The sequence below is a fragment of the Arachis hypogaea genome, chromosome 11 (genome assembly GCF_003086295.3).
Source record: "Arachis hypogaea cultivar Tifrunner chromosome 11, arahy.Tifrunner.gnm2.J5K5, whole genome shotgun sequence".
Classification (NCBI taxonomy): Eukaryota; Viridiplantae; Streptophyta; class Magnoliopsida; order Fabales; family Fabaceae; genus Arachis; species Arachis hypogaea.
Window position 1 is genome coordinate 60,873,881 of NC_092046.1, and position 16,075 is coordinate 60,889,955.

General features: G+C 39.2%; 1 non-coding gene across 1 annotated transcript; it reads left to right on the plus strand.

Annotated features, from left to right (window-relative positions):
• The first annotated feature begins 1,108 nt into the window (after positions 1-1,108).
• On the plus strand, positions 1,109-1,216 carry LOC112724788 (small nucleolar RNA R71). Its single transcript, XR_003163934.1, has one exon. It is a non-coding gene; the product is annotated as a small nucleolar RNA R71 (small nucleolar RNA).
• The last annotated feature ends 14,859 nt before the right edge of the window (positions 1,217-16,075 follow it).

Below are 16,075 nucleotides of genomic sequence, written 5' to 3' on the forward strand. Positions count from 1 at the left end.
AGAGGTAATCTCTGCCTAGTCAAGTCATCCAGTTCTTTGATGAGCATTGGAGGTTCATATTCCCAAGTCTCATTACCAAACAACCTGGCATTTAGCTTCATGATTGCTCCAAGGTACTTAGCAACTTGCTCTTCAGTAACATCTTCATCCTCTTCAGAGGAGGAATATTCATCAGAGCTCATGAATGACAGAAGTAAATTCAATGGAATCTCTATGGTCTCAGTGTGAGCCTCATATTCCCATGGTTCCTCATTAGGGAACTCCATGGAGGTCAGTGGAAGTCCATTGAGGTCTTCCTCGGTGGAGATCACTGCCTCTTCCTCCTCTCCAGGTTCGTCCATGTGAGAGGTGTTTATGGTCTTGCACTCTCTCTTTGGATTCTCTTCTGTATTGCTTGGGAGAGTACTAGGAGGGAGTTCAGTAATTTTCTTACTCGGTTGACCTACTTGTGCCTCCAAATTTCTAATGAGGACCTTGTTTTAGTCATGAAACTTTGAGTGGTTTTAATTAGATCAGAGACAATAGTTGCTAAGTCAGAGTGGCTTTGCTTAGAATTCTCTGTTTGTTGCTGAGAAGATGATGGAAAAGGCTTGCTATTGCTAAACCTGTTTCTTCCACCATTATTGTTGTTGAAACCTTGTTGAGGTCTCTGTTGATCCTTCCATGAGAGATTTGGATGATTTCTCCATGAAGGATTATAGGTGTTTCCATAGGGTTCTCCCATGTAATTCACCTCTTCCATTGCTGGGTTCTCAAGATCATAAGCTTCTTCTTTAGAGGAAGCTTCCTTAGTACTCCCTGGTGCAGCTTGCATTCCAGACAGACTCTGAGAAATCATATTGACTTGCTGAGTCAATATTTTATTCTGAGCCAATATGGCATTCAGAGTATCAATTTCAAGAACTCCTTTCTTCTGATTTGTCCTATTATTCACAGAATTCCTTTCAGAAGTGTACCTGAATTGGTTATTTGCAACCATTTTAATGAGTTCCTGAGCTTCTGCAGGCGTCTTCTTCAGATGAAGAGATCCTCTAGTAGAGCTATCCAATGACATCTTGGATAGTTCAGACAGACCATTATAGAAAATACCTATGATGCTCCATTCTGAAAGCATGTCAGAAGGGCACCTTCTGATCAATTGCTTGTATCTTTCCCAAGCTTCATAGAGGGATTCACCTTCCTTCTGTCTGAAGGTTTGGACTTCCACTCTAAGCTTGCTCAATTTTTGAGGTGGAAAGAACTTTTCCAAGAAGGCATTGACTCGCTTTTCCCAAGAGTTCAGGCTTTCTTTAGGTTGTGAATCCAACCATGTCCTAGCTATGTCTCTTACAGCAAAAGGAAAAAGCATAAGTCTATAGACTTCAGGGTCAACCCCATTGGTCTTGACAGTGTCACAAATTTGCAAGAATTCAGCTAAGAACTGATGAGGATCTTCCAATGGAAGTCCATGAAACTTGCAATTCTGTTGCATTAGAGAAACTAATTGAGGTTTAAGCTCAAAGTTGTTTCCTCCAATGGCAGGGATTGAGATGCTTCTCCCATAGAAGTCGGGAGTAGGTGCAGTAAAGTCACCAAGCACCTTCCTTGTATTGTTGGCATTGTTGTTTTCGGCTGCCATGGTTTCTTCTTCTTTGAAAAGCTCTGTTAGGCCCTCCAGAGAGAATTGTACTTTAGCTTCTCTTAGTTTTCTCTTCATAGTCCTTTTAGGTTCAGGATCAGCTTGAACAAGTATGCCTTTATCTTTGTTCCTGCTCATATGAAAGAGAAGAGAACAAGAAAGTAGGGAATCCTCTATGTCACAGTATAGAGATTCCTTGAGGTGTCAGAGGAAAAGAAGAATAGAAGGAGGAGGTAGATAGAAGAGAATTCGAACATATAAAGAAGGATAGAGTTCGAATTGCACCTTGAGGAGGAGTGTTAGTCCCTTAAATAGAAGGATGTGAGAAGAGGGGAAGAATTTTTGAAAATAAATTAAGAAGATTTTGAAATAATAAAAAGAAATTTGAAAATTTGATTGATATTTTCGAAAATTAAGATAGGGAAAGAAATTAAGTGATTTTTGAAAAAGATTTTGAAATTAGAAATAAAAAAGATATGATTGAGAGTTGATTTTGAAAAAGATGTGATTGAAAAGATATGATTGAGAAGATATGATTGAAAATCAATTTAAAAAAAAGTTTTTAAAATTAAAGTTGATTACTTGACTAACAAGAAATTAGAAGATATGATTCTAGAATTAAAACTTTTGATCCTTTCTTAATAGGCAAGTAACAACTTGAAAATTTTGAAGTAAATCATTAATTATAGTAAGGATTTTCGAAAATAATAAAAAATGGAAAGAAATTGATTTTGAAGAGATATGATTGAAAAGATATGATTTGAAAAAGATTTGATTTTGAAAAATTATGAAAATTTGAAAAAAAATTTGAGTTAAAAACAAAATCTTCCCTCTAGTGTCATCCTGGTGTTAAACGCCCAGAATGGCATCCATTCTGGCATTTAACGCCCAAAATGCTACCTTTTTGGGCGTTAAACGCCCATCCAGGTACCCTGGCTGGCGTTTAAACGCAAGTTTTCCTTCTTCACTGGGTGTTTTGAACGCCCAGCTTTTTCTGTTTGATTCCTCTGCTGAATGTTCTGAATCTTCAATTCTCTGTATTATTGACTTGAAAAGACATAGTTTTGAGATTTTTTTTTGAATTTTTTAATGATGAGAAACAATCAAAATATAATTAATCTTAAGAAACTCAAATCAAACAGACAATGCATGCAGGACACCAAACTTAAAAATTTTCATATAGGAGACACTAACAAATTGAGAATGCATATGAGAAACAACAAAACACACAAAACAAGAGAATTTAAAGATCAGAGCAATGAAATCATCAAGAACAACTTGAAGATTAATGAAGAACATATTGCATGTTTTCGAAAAATGCAAGAAGAATGCAATTGACACCAAACTTAAAAATTGATACTAGACTCAAACAAGAAACATAAAATATTTTTGATTTTTATGATTTTATAAATTTTTTTGTGATTTTTGAAACTTATGTGGAAAAGAAAATAAAGGGATTCAAAACTTTTAATAAGAATTCCAGGAATCATGCAATGTTAGTCTAAAGCTTCAATCTAAAAAGATTAGACATGGTTGGCCAAGCTTCAGCAGGACATTACATTCAGCAGCTAAATTGATGAGAATCAATCAGCTTTTGTGATGATAAGAACATCACCTTGAAACTCTAGAATTCATTCTTAAAAATTCTGAAAAATAAAAAGAAAAGTACCTAATCTAAGCAACAAGATGAACCGTCAGTTGTCCAAACTCGAACAATCCCCGGCAACGGCGCCAAAAACTTAGTGCACAAAATTGTGATCATCAACAATGGCGCCAAAGGACTTGGAGCTCTTAAACATGAATCACACTTTGTCACAATTCCGCACAACTAACCAGCAAGTGCACTGGGTCGTCCAAGTAATAAACCTTACGTGAGTAAGGGTCGATCCCACGGAGACTGTCGGCTTGAAGCAAGCTATGGTCACCTTGTAAATCTCAGTCAGGCTTAATTCAGAAGGTGATGGAGAATTGATAATTAAAAGATAAATAAAACATAAAGATAGAGATACTTATGTAATTCTTTGGTTGGAATTTCAGATAAGCGTATGAAGATGCTTTGTTCCTCCTGAACCTCTACTTTCCTATTGCCTTCTTCCAATCATTCATACTCCTTTCCATGGCAAGCTTTATGTTGGGCATCACCGTTGTTAATGGCTACTTCCCGTCCTCTCAGTGAAAACGTTCCAAATGCGCTGTCACTGCACGGCTGATCATCTGTCGGTTCTCGATCATGTTAGAATAGGATCCATTGATCCTTTTGCGTCTGTCACACGCCCAACAATCACGAGTTTGAAGCTCGTCACAGCCATCCCTTCCCAGATCCCACTCAGAATACCACAGACAAGGTTTAGACATTCCGGATCTCAGGAATGGCCGCCAATAATTCTAGCCTATACCACGAAGGTTCCAATCTTAGATTAGAAACCCAAGAGATATGCATTCAAGCTTGTTTGCATGTAGAACGGAAGTGGTTGTCAATCACGCGTTCATATGTGAGAATGGTGATGAGTGTCACATAATCATCACATTCATCATGTTCTTGGGTGCGAATGAATATCTTGGAGAAGAAATAGACTTAAGTTGAATAGAAAAACAATAGTACTTTGTATTAATTCATGAAGAACAGCAGAGCTCCACACCTTAATCTATGGTGTGTAGAAACTCCACCGTTGAAAATACATAAGAACAAGGTCTAGGTATGGCCGAATGGCCAGCCTCCAAACGTGTCTAAGATAGCATAAGACTTATCAAAGATCTGCAAATACAATAGCAAAAGGTCCTATTTATAGAAAACTAGTAGCCTAGGGTTACAGAAATGAGTAATTAATGCAGAAATCTTCTTCCGGGCTCACTTGGTATGTGCTTGGGCTGAGCATTGAAGCTTCCATGTGTAGATACTTTTCTTGGAATTAAACGCCAGCTTTTGTGCCAGTTTGGGCGTTTAACTCCAGCTTTTGTGCCAGTTTTGGAGTTAAACGCCAGAATTCTTGAGCTGACTTGGAATGCCTGTTTGGGCCATCAAATCTTGGGCAAAGTATAAACTATTATATATTACTGGAAAGCCCAGAATGTCTACTTTCCAACTCAATTGAGAGCGCACCAATTGGGCTTCCGTAGCTCCGGAAAATCTACTTTGAGTGCAGGGAGGTCAGAATCTAATAGCATCTGCAGTCCTTTTTTAGCCTCTGAATCAGATTTTTGCTCAGGTCCCTCAATTTCAGCCAGAAAATACCTGAACTCACAGAAAAACACACAAACTCATAGTAAAGTCCAGAAGAGTGATTTTTATTTAAAACTAATAAAAACATAATAAAAACGAACTAAAATATACTAAAAACATACTAAAAACAATGCCAAAAGCGTATAAATTATCCGCTTATCAATAGCCCAAAGGGCATCCTCCTGTAGGCGAAAACTCCAAATGGGCATGTGAAAGAAGTCTTCTCTTGATCCTTGGGATCCACCACTATTTAATTTTATCCAGAGTATCCATCCAGGAAGCAGTAGTAGGCATGGCCTGCCAATCTTTCCAACGTTTGATCAATGAAGGGCAGAGGGAAATGATCTTTTCTTGTAGCATCATTCAGTCTCCTGTAATCTATGCACATTCTCCACCCAGTCACTGTCCTGGTGGGGATCAACTCATTCTTCTCATTGGTGATGACTGTCATTCCTCCTTTTTTTGGTACAACTTGAACCGGACTCACCCATGAGCTGTCAGAGATTGGAAAGATTATCCCAGCATTCCATAGCTTCATCACTTCTTTTTGAACCACCTCTTTCATGGTTGGGTTGAGTCTTCTCTGAGGTTGAACCATAGGTTTTGACTCTTCTTCCAATAAAATTTTGTGCATACAGATGGCAGGGCTGATGCCTTTGATATCCTCAATTGTCCAACCCAAGGCTGTTTTGTGAGCCTTTAATACCTCAATCAACTTTGTTTCCTCTTCTATGTTCAAGGATGAGTTTATGAATACTGGCAAGGCTTCTGCTTCCCCAAGAAATACATATTTGAGGTGAGATGGGAGAGGCTTCAACTCCTGTTTTGGCTTATCCTCTTCCTTGTCTTCAATGGATAATTCTACCACTTCCTCTTCTTGCTCCTCCTGGTGCTTTTGATAGTTGTCCTCAAACATTTCTTCTACCAAGCTTTCTATCACATCCACCTTCATGTAATTTTTTTGCTCAGAGGGATGTTGCATTGATTTGAAGACGTTGATGACCATTCACTCGTTATGCACCCTGAAGGTCATTTCTCCCTTCTATACATCAATAGTAGTTCTTGCCGTAGCTAGAAATGGTCTTCCCAAGATGATTGAGTTGTTTCCCTCCCATTCTGTGTCCAGGATCACAAAGTCTGCAGGGAAGATAAACTCTCCAACCTTCACTAGTAAATTTTCCACAATTCCATTGGGTGTCTTGATTGATCTATCAGCCATCACTAGTGACATCTTAGTAGGTTTGATTTCTTCTATAGCAAGCTTTCTCATCATTGAGAGGGGCATCAAGTTGATGCTGGCACCTAAATCGCATAGAGCGTTTTCCAATGTCATCTTGCCTATGGTGCATGAAACCACAAAACTCCCTGGATCTTTGAGCTTTGGTGGGATACCCCTTTGGATCACAGCACTACATTCTTCAGTGAGCATAATGGTCTCCTTCTCTTGCCAGCTTCTCTTTTTGTTGATGAGCTCTTTCAAGAACTTTGCATATAGGGGCATTTGCTCTAGTGCCTCAGCCAGTGGAATGTTTATCTCCAATTTCTTGAAGACTTCAAGAAATTTAGGGAAGTGTTGGTCCTTAGTCTCCTTGTTGAACCTTTGGGGATATGGCAATAGAGGTGTGAAATTTACTCCCTGCCTGTGATCCTTGGTTGGTTCTTCAATTGCTTCCTTCCCCTTTCTTGAGATTTATGGATGGTCTTCCTTTTCTTGAGCCTGTTTTCCTGTTGTTACATCCTTGTCATTGGCTTTCTCTTTTTCAACCTGCTTCTTGTTATTTTCCTGTGGCTTCTTGGTTGCTCCTTCATCTTTCACCAAAATCTTCCCACTCCTTAGCTGTATGGCTGTGCATTCCTCTTTTGGGTTAGGAATGGTGTCGCTTGGAAATGAACTTGATGGTCTCTCAATGGCAATTTGCTCGGAAAGCTGCCCAATCTACCTCTCCATATTCTTCATGGAAGCTTCCTGATTTTTAGTTGTCATCTCTTGGTGCTTTATCATTTTCTCCATTAAGAGCTCCAAGTTGGTGATCCTCTGAGAGTCTTGTGAGATTGGTTGGTTGTGAGGTGTTGAGGGTTGATGGTAAGTGTTTTGATTGGTGGCTTGGTTATTGGATGGATGATGGTTAAAGTTGGGATAAGTGTTTTGTGGTTTTCTGTATGTGTTTTGGTATTATTCTGCTGGTTGTTGTGGTTTATGTTTTTCCAACTGTTTTGATTTGAGTTCCTTTGCCATGGCTGTTGAGTTTGATTGTGATTGTCTCCCCATCTGAGGTTGGGGTGGTTCTTCTAGGAGGGGTTATAAGTGTCACCATAAACCTCATTTGGCCCAGAATTTTGGTTGTGCATATACTAGACTTGTTCCTGCTATTGATCCTCTTGAGTTTCTTCATTTGTCCCCCATGTGATTGATGGCTGGCTTGTGTTTACTGGTGCAACTTGAAGGCTATCAATCCTTTTTGCCATTTGCTTAAATTGTTGCTGAATCTGCTGCTGCATCATTTTGTTTTGAGCTAGGATTGAGTCCACTCCTTCCAACTCCATTACTCCTTTCCTTTGTGATGGTTGGCATTGCCTTTGGTGAGCAAAGAAATACTGGTTGTTAGCCACCATGTCAATGAGATTTTGGGCCTCCTCTGCAGTCTTCATCAATTGTAAAGAGCCTCCTGCTGAGTGATCCAGAGCCTCTTAAGATTTCAATATCAAGCCTTCATAAAAATTCTGCAATACGTCCCATTCATTGAACATTTTAGGAGGGAACTTCCTGATTAGAGTCTTGTATCTCCACATGCCTCATAAATGGGTTCAGTATCCATCTGTGTGAATGTTTGTACTTCAGTCTTCAACCTAATAATCCTTTGAGGTGGGTAGAATTTGGCAAGGAACTTGCTCACTAGATCTTCCCAATTGTTGATGCTGTCTCCTGAGAAAAATTCCAACCATTGAGTAGCTTTGTCTCTGAGGGAAAATGGAAATAACAGCAGCTTGTAAATGTCAGGATGTACACCATTGGTTTTGACAGTATCACAAATCCTCAGAAAGGTGGATAAGTGTTGGTTTGGGTCTTCAAGTGGTCCTCCTCCATAGGAGCAGTTGTTTTGAACCAAAGTGATGAGTTGTGGCTTCAGTTCAAAGTTGTTTGCATTGACATTTGGGGTAAGGATGCTACTCCCACAATGTCTAGGATTTGCAAATGTGTAGGAAGCCAAAACTCTTATCTGTAGTGGATTGTTGTTGTTGTTGGCTGCTCCTCCTGGTGGATTTATTGGGTTTATTGAGTGTTCCTCCATGTCCTGGAATTCTTCTTCTGAATCCTCTTCTCCAACAATGCCTTTCCCTCTTTCTGCTCTTCTTAATCTCCTGAGAGTTCTTTCGTCTTGTTCACAAAAAGTGGGTATAGCTCCCCTTGTTCCTAACATACAACCAAAACAAAGAAAATTACACAAAACCAGAAAAACAGTAACACTTCAATCCATTACCAGAGTGAAGTTTTGGTTAGCTTAGGCAAAAATACAAACAATTAATATGTTAGGCAAAAATAAAGAAAAATTGCTTAATCTAGATCACCACCTTACTTAATCATTGTCAATCTAATCAATCCCTGGCAACGGCGGCAAAAACATGATAGGTTGAAAACGAATTTCCAACACCTTAAAACTCACCGGCAAGTGGATCGGGTCGCATCAAGTAATAATAACTCACATGAGTGAGGTCGATCCCACAGGGATTGAAGGATTGAGCAATTTTAGTTAGGTGATTGATTTAGTCAAGCGAATAAGAGTTGATTTGAGTGATTTGTATTCAACAGAAGCTAAATTGCATGAAATTTAAAGGGAGAGGGACAATTGAAAAGAATTTAAAGTGCAGAAGAATTAAAAGAGCTGAATCTTAAAGTGCAAGTAATATAAATGGCAGAAACTTAGATTGCAAGAAACGTAAATAACTGAAACTTAAAGTGCAAAGAATGTAAATGGCTTGAATCATAAAAGGGATTGGGAGCTGGGAGTGCAGAATTTAAGCAAGAAAAAGTAAATGACAATCAGTAAAGAAATAGAAGAAGAATTAAGATGCAGCAGATTTAAACAAGAAAAGGGAAAACTACTTTGAAAACCAAACAGAAAGTAGAATGCAGCTCAATTGCAGTAATTAAAGGGAAATTGAAGATCTCAAGGGTGAAGGAAACTAGAAAACAAGTCTAGATCTCAAACCCTTCCTTGATCTAATGAGAACAATTGCTAAAGAAATAGAAGAGTAAATTGCAGAAGAAGTAAAAGAAAGCACTCCACAGAATTTGGATTCAAATCACAGCTTCTAGAATTATGCAGTAAACAAACAAAGAGATCTCAAGGTGAGATTGAAACAGAATTTCTTCAATTCTTCACCCAAGATCCAAGACAAGAAGTAGAGAATGCAAAGGCAAGAACAAGGAAGAAGAGAGATCAATTCTCCTTCCCAATTCTCCAAAATAAACTCAGAGATCCAAAATCAAAGCAAAGCTCTCAAAATTACAAGTTAAAATTCTAAAAGAAAGTAAAAGTCCTATCTAAATCAAACTAGCTTCTATTTATACACTTCCTATTTTTGGATTTTTGAATTTGGAGTGGGCTTTTTAATTTGGTGAAGAATTGAATTTAAATTAAATTTTGGTCCAATTTTGGCCCATGAGTGTTTGCTCCAAGTAGTGTGCTCTGCTCCTGGTGAGAGCGCAGCATCATGGCTTGTGTCCTTGGCCCTTGGTAGCGTGCCAAGCTTGGGTAGCACCAGGGTAGTGCTCTGCTCTTGGCAAGAGCGCAGCATTGCCTTGTCTTGGCGTGTCTTGTGCACACCAATTCTCCCTGGCCGTGTTAATGTTGCGCGCATGCAAGGAAAGTAGCACTCAGCTCTCCTTGAGAGCGCAGCATTGGTGCTCCAAAGGAAGGGCTCCTGGTTTGAATCTTGCTGGAGGCATGCGCTGGCCAATTTCTTTTGTGCACAAAGTGGCGCCTTGCTTCTTGCTTCCTTCAGGTGCTTTGTTCGATCCTTGGGGGTAGCATTTTAGCCATTTTTGGCTTATTTTCCTTTGTGAGTAGCGCTCCCCCACTCCCCCTTGCTCATGAGTTTGAACCTTGTGGCAAGCATTGGTAAGCTTTTTCCTTGAATTTATTTTGGGTGAAGCCCGATAATGCTCTTGACAAGAGTGGAGCATTATGCTTCTCCCCTTTCTTTCTTGGTTCAAAATAGTGCTCATCTCTCAAGGGGAGCGTAGCATCCAAGCCTTTGTTTCCTTGGTTCATTGTTGTGCTCCTTTGGAGAGCATTGAGCTCTTGGAGAGAGCGCTATGGCTTTCTTCATTCATTGTGCCACTCTTCCTTGTTTCTCTTCCCACGCTTTTCTCTTCCTTGGGCCACGCTTCTTAGGCTATGCTTTCTTGTTTTCTTGTTTTCTTCACCTACAAGTAATCAAAACAATCAATCAAAGTATCACCAAATTCACAAGGTTTATAAATCATTTAAAAATCAATTAAATTTAGCTTAAACCTCATGATTTAATATCAATTAAAGGGTGGTTGATTGATTCAAAGAAACCATGCAATACCAATCCAAATTACTAACTTACAATGCAAGAAAGTACATAAAACCTAATGAAACAAGTGCAAAAGTGCTTGAAAAACTATCATATGATGACTTGTCATCAGTCTGCATGAAACCCCATGAACTTAAGCTGAATGCTTTCAAATAAGGACAAATATACTTTTCTATTTTCTTTCATTTCTTCTAATGTTCTACTGCTTGCTTGGGGACAAGCAAGATTTAAGTTTGGTGTTGTGATGACATGTCATTTTTTGCATGTTTTACTAGCCATTTTTACCTGTTTTCATTAGGTTTCATGCATTTCTTAAGCAAAAAGTAAGTGTTTGAGTGGGAATTTCATGTTTGTCTTGATTCAATCAAACAATTTTAATTTTGTGCATTATCATGAGATTTCTGCAAGAATTATGTGATTATTATGAATGATGCAAAATTTTATGATTTTGGCAAGGCTTTGATTGCATGTTTGATTGATGGCAGGTGAAAAGATGAAAAGGAAATCCACAGAAAGAGGCAGGGCAGAAGAACGTAGCGCTCATTAAGAGAACGCTACGTTCTCCTGCAACTTGAAAATTGGTGCCACGCTCTATTTCAAAGAACGATACACTCTCTAGCGATGCGCACACGTATAGGACGCTTACGCGTAGAACAAGCTTTTTGGAAAATCCACGCGTATGCGTGCATGACGCGTACGCGTGGGTGTGATCTACGCTCTTTAGAAAGAGAGCGCTATGTTCTCTTCAAACGAGCGCCTGTGACACTTTCGAAATTGGGATTGAAGATTCTCCATCGACGCGCACGTGTACATGACGCATACACGTGGATGCAAAAATGGTGATGAACGGCGCGAACACATGTATGATGCTGCAGCGTGGAAATGCTTATTTGACATCCACGCGTACGCGTAGAGGACGCGCACGCATGGGTAGTGCTCGTGGCACGAACGTAGCAGTCGTTTAAAGAGCGCTACCAAAGGATGCGCATGCATGTATGGTACGCGTAAGCATGATAGAGGTTGAAGATGGCGATGACGCGCACGCGTATGTTACGCGTACGCGTCGATGGCCAAAAATGCAAAGGGACGCGTGGGCATGCAGCACGCGTACGGATGATGAGTACTTAGCGATCAAGGACGCACACGTGCAGGAGATGCGTGCGCGTTGGTGAACGAGCGTTGCGCTCTCTTTGAGAATGCTACGTTCTCCTGAAGCTAAACGGAAGCACCAGTACAGACCTTTTCTGACCCACTTCAACAATGGCCAAAAAGCCCACTCCAAGTACTTGATGATTGAATTGGAAAGTGTACAAATAGAGGAAAATTTGATTTCATTAGGAATTGGCTAGTAGGAGGTTAGCTAGCAGATTGGGAAACTTGGCATTTAATTTCATTTTTCTTTTTCCTTCTGTCTTTATCTTCTGCACTTCTGCATTTATTTTCTTTTTCTGTTTTGTACTAGAGCAATGATGAACTAAATCCCAATTTTATTAGGGGGAGGAGCTTTATTGTAATTTCAATGAATCAACGAAATTCTTCTTCTTTTCTATTCATTTTTGTCGATATTGGGTATCTTCTGTTTTGATTGTGAATTACTCACTCCGGAAGGGGGTTTAATTCAGTGAATGCTTGTGTGAGCCTCGGAAGGAGAATCACTTGTATTAGAATTGGAGCTCTTTCCTTCACTACTCTCTTGATCAACACTATTCGAGAGGAATTGAGATCTTGAGAGTTAGTGTGGCTTATGGATGATATTATGCACTTAACCTCTTCTCATGACAATTAGATCAAGGAATTGGCAAGATTGATTGTGATTAGAGAGATTGGATTGCCAAGAAATTGGGATCCAATCAATTTCAATCTGCCATAGATCTACTCATATGATTGAGAAAGGAGTTGAGACCAATTTGATTCATGATGGATTACAGTATCTCCAATCCCTGATGAATCACTTTCTTTGAATTTCTTCACATTAGAGCTTTCTGATTTCACTGCAATTTACCTTGTCCACTTTTGTTTTAATTTCCTGCACCCAATTCCCTTTATAATTCATGAAATTTAAGTTTCCTTGTCATTTAAGTTTCTGCACTTCTACTTTCCTGCAATTCAAGATTCAGTTATTTACCTTTCTTGCAGTTTAAATTTCAGCTCTTTTAATTTCTTGCACTTTAAGTTTCAATCATTTAAGCTTCTTGCCATTTACTTTTCTGTTAATTTACATTCTGCACTCTAGCTTTCTTGCAATTTACTTTCTGTTAATCAAATTTGACTCAATTTATCAAAATATTAGCTTAACTAAATCCATCACCATACTAAAGTTGCTTAATCCATCAATCACTTTCATGAGTTTTACTACTTGATGCGACCCGGTACACTTGCCGGTGAGTTTGTGTGGAATCGATTTTCCCTCATCAACTAGATGCTAAATTCACTAGAGATGCTCCAAGATTGGGTCTTTCACATTCGAACCAGGCTTGCTGGCACTAAATGCCATATTGGGAACTTAATGCCGTAAAGGGAGTAAACTCGTGCACGCTTCTGGCGCTAAACGCCAGCTTGGCATTTAGTGCCCTAGGGGGTGGAGGTCTGCCAGCTTTTCTATTTTTAGCCTCAAACTCTGCCAAACTACTCCAAATTTACCTGAAATCATAAAAATACTAAACCAACTCAAAGTAGCATCCAAAGAGAATTTTTGCACTAAAATAAGATAAAACTAAATAAAATCTCACTAAAACAACTGGAAAATGATAAGAAAAAGGTACAAGATGCTCACACATCACAACACCAAAATTAAACTGTTGCTTGTTCACAAGCAACCAAAAACATTGTAGGGCCAAGAAGAGAAAATGTCTAAGACTTGAGTTGTCATTTAAGCTCAGGTCTAGATACTGAATGGGGGCTAATGACACTCTAATTTTAAATAGTTTCAACATCTCACTATCATTTGAAGCTCAGAAATATTAGTATCCTTCAAAACTAGAACTCAGATGATATTATAGATTCTCTTCTTTAGGCTCTAATTGATTCTTGAACACAGCTCTTTCTTTTCCTTGGTTCTTTGCACCTCAAGCCTAGCTGTGACTCTTAGTGTTTTGTCTTTAAGCTTACTTGATACAACAACACCATACTTAACTCCGGAACTCTTTGGGTTCTAGTTTTTCTTTTTATTTCTCCCAAATAGTGGTGCTCAAAGCCTTAGGCATTTTCTGTAACAACAATTGGTCACGACTTTAAGTGTTCAGTCTCAAGGGTTACTTGATACTTTCACACCACAAGCATACGGTTAGGGAAAACCACTCTTTTGAGCTTTTAGATCACTTTTGACCCTCCTACCCATTGATGCTTAAAGCCTTGGACCTTTTTTCTTTTGCTTTTTCTTTTTAGTACTTTTTGCTGTTTGTTTTGCTTCAAGAATCAACTTTTTACTTATTTTAGAGAATTAATAATACTTTTCTAAGTTCCTGTTCCTCAAGAACCAATATTCTTAACTCCAATATCAAATATGCACAGTTAATTCATACATTTAAAAATAGAGATAGTGCCACCACATCAAAGTAACTAGAAAACTCAATGAATATAACTCAAAAGCTCTTGCATTTTACTACTCCTTTTTCTTTTGATTTTTATTTTTTTAAGCTCAGTGAGCAACATATGAAACATCTTTTTAAAAATAAATATAAAGTACTAAAATAAGCAACTAACCAGAAAGCAAGGAAATCCTACTTAGTGATCATGCAACTCAGAATAGAAAACAGAAAATAGAATGAGATACTGGAAAATAGAAATAAGATAAGGGAGAGGAGAATGAAACTCAACCACCTCAGTCCTGGTGGTTGCTGCTTCCCCTGAGGATCCACTCCAGCGCTTAAGCTCTTCCAGCTCACGTCCTTCCTTCTGCTGCTCCTCTGTTAGCTTATGGAGGATGATAGACTGGCTCTTATGCTCTTATTTCAGCTGATCCATAGCAGATATCAGCTGTCCGATAGATACTGCTAGCTGAGTCCAGCACTCGCACAGAGGGAGATCTTGTCCCTGTGGTATTTCAGGCTGCTTCTTCTGAGGAGGGGAAACCGGCTCTTGAGGTGGTACTTGTCCAAGTTCTCGAGTGTACTCTATACCCTTCTTAGTGAGTGGATTGTACACTACAATAAGCATATCTCTATCAATCTAGACATTAGCAGCCCCAGATAAGCGGGAGATGAGGTGAGGAAAGGCCAATTTAGAGAGGGTAGAGGGCTTTGCTGTGATGTTGTATATCTCCAGAGGGACCACATACTGGACGTCCACTTTATTGCCAAGCATGATGCAGTGAATCATCATGGCTCGACCTATGGTAACCTCAGACCGTTTACTAGTGGGGAGGATGGAGCGTTGAATAAACTCCAGCCATCCTCTAGCTACTGGCTTTAGATCGTTCCTTCTCAGCTGGCATGGCTGGCCTTTGGCAGCCTTCCTCCACTGTGTTCCAGGTAAGCATATATCCTTGAGGGCTCGATCCAACCTCTGATCAGCTCTGACTCTCCTATTGTAGGAGTGAGGGTCATTTCTGGATGGGGGTAGTTAAAGTATCTCCCTCACTCTCTCCATTCCAAACTGTAGGGTTGATAAGCGGATAGTTTATACCCTTTTTGGCATTGTTTTTAGGTAGTTTTTAGTATGTTTTAGTTACTTTTTATTATATTTTTATTAGTTTTTATGAAAAAATCACATTTCTAGACTTTACTATGAGTTTGTGCATTTTTCTGTAATTTTAGGTATTTTCTGGCTGAAATTGAGGAACCTGAGCAAAAATCTGATTCAGAGGCTAAGAAAGGACTGCAGATGCTATTGGATTCTGACCCTCCTGCACTCGAAATGGATTTTCTAGAGCTATAGAAGCGCAATTGGTGCGCCTTAATTGCGTTGGAAAGTAGACATCTTGGGATTTCCAGAAATATATAATACTTCATACTTTGCCCGAGATTTAATGGCCTAAACTGGTGTTAAATGCCAGCCAGAGACCCTTTTATGGCGTAAAACGCTAGAGCTGGCACACTTCTTGGCGTTAAGCGCCCATTTTGGCACCCAGGGTGGTGTTTAACTCCAATTTGAGGCATATGCACGTGAAAGCTTCAATGCTCAGCCCAAGCACACACCAAGTGGGCCCCGGAAGTGGATTTCTGTACTATCTGCACTTAGTTACTCATTTTCTGTAAACCTAAGTTACTAGTTTAGTATAAAAACTACTTTTAGAGATTCATTTTGGGTAACTCATGACATTTTACATCTCATATTATATTTTCTACGACATGAATCTCTAAACCCCATAGGTGGGGGTGAGGAGCTCTGCTGTGTCTCAATAGATTATTGCAATTACTATTGTTTTCTATTCAATCACACTTGATTCTGTTCTAAGATACTCACTCGTACTTCAATATAGAGAATATGATGATTCGTGACACTCATTATCATTCTCAAATTTATGAACGCGTGCTTGACAACCACTCTCGTTCTACCTGAGCTCAACGTAGTCATTGGGCGACAGTTTGAGTGCCTATCTCTTGGGTCTCTAATCCACAGACCAAGTCCGTGAGATTAGAGCCTTCATGGTAGAGGCTAGAACCAATTGGCAACATTTCTGAGATCCAGAAAGTCTAAACCTTTTCTGTGGTATTCCAAGTTGGATCTGGAATGGG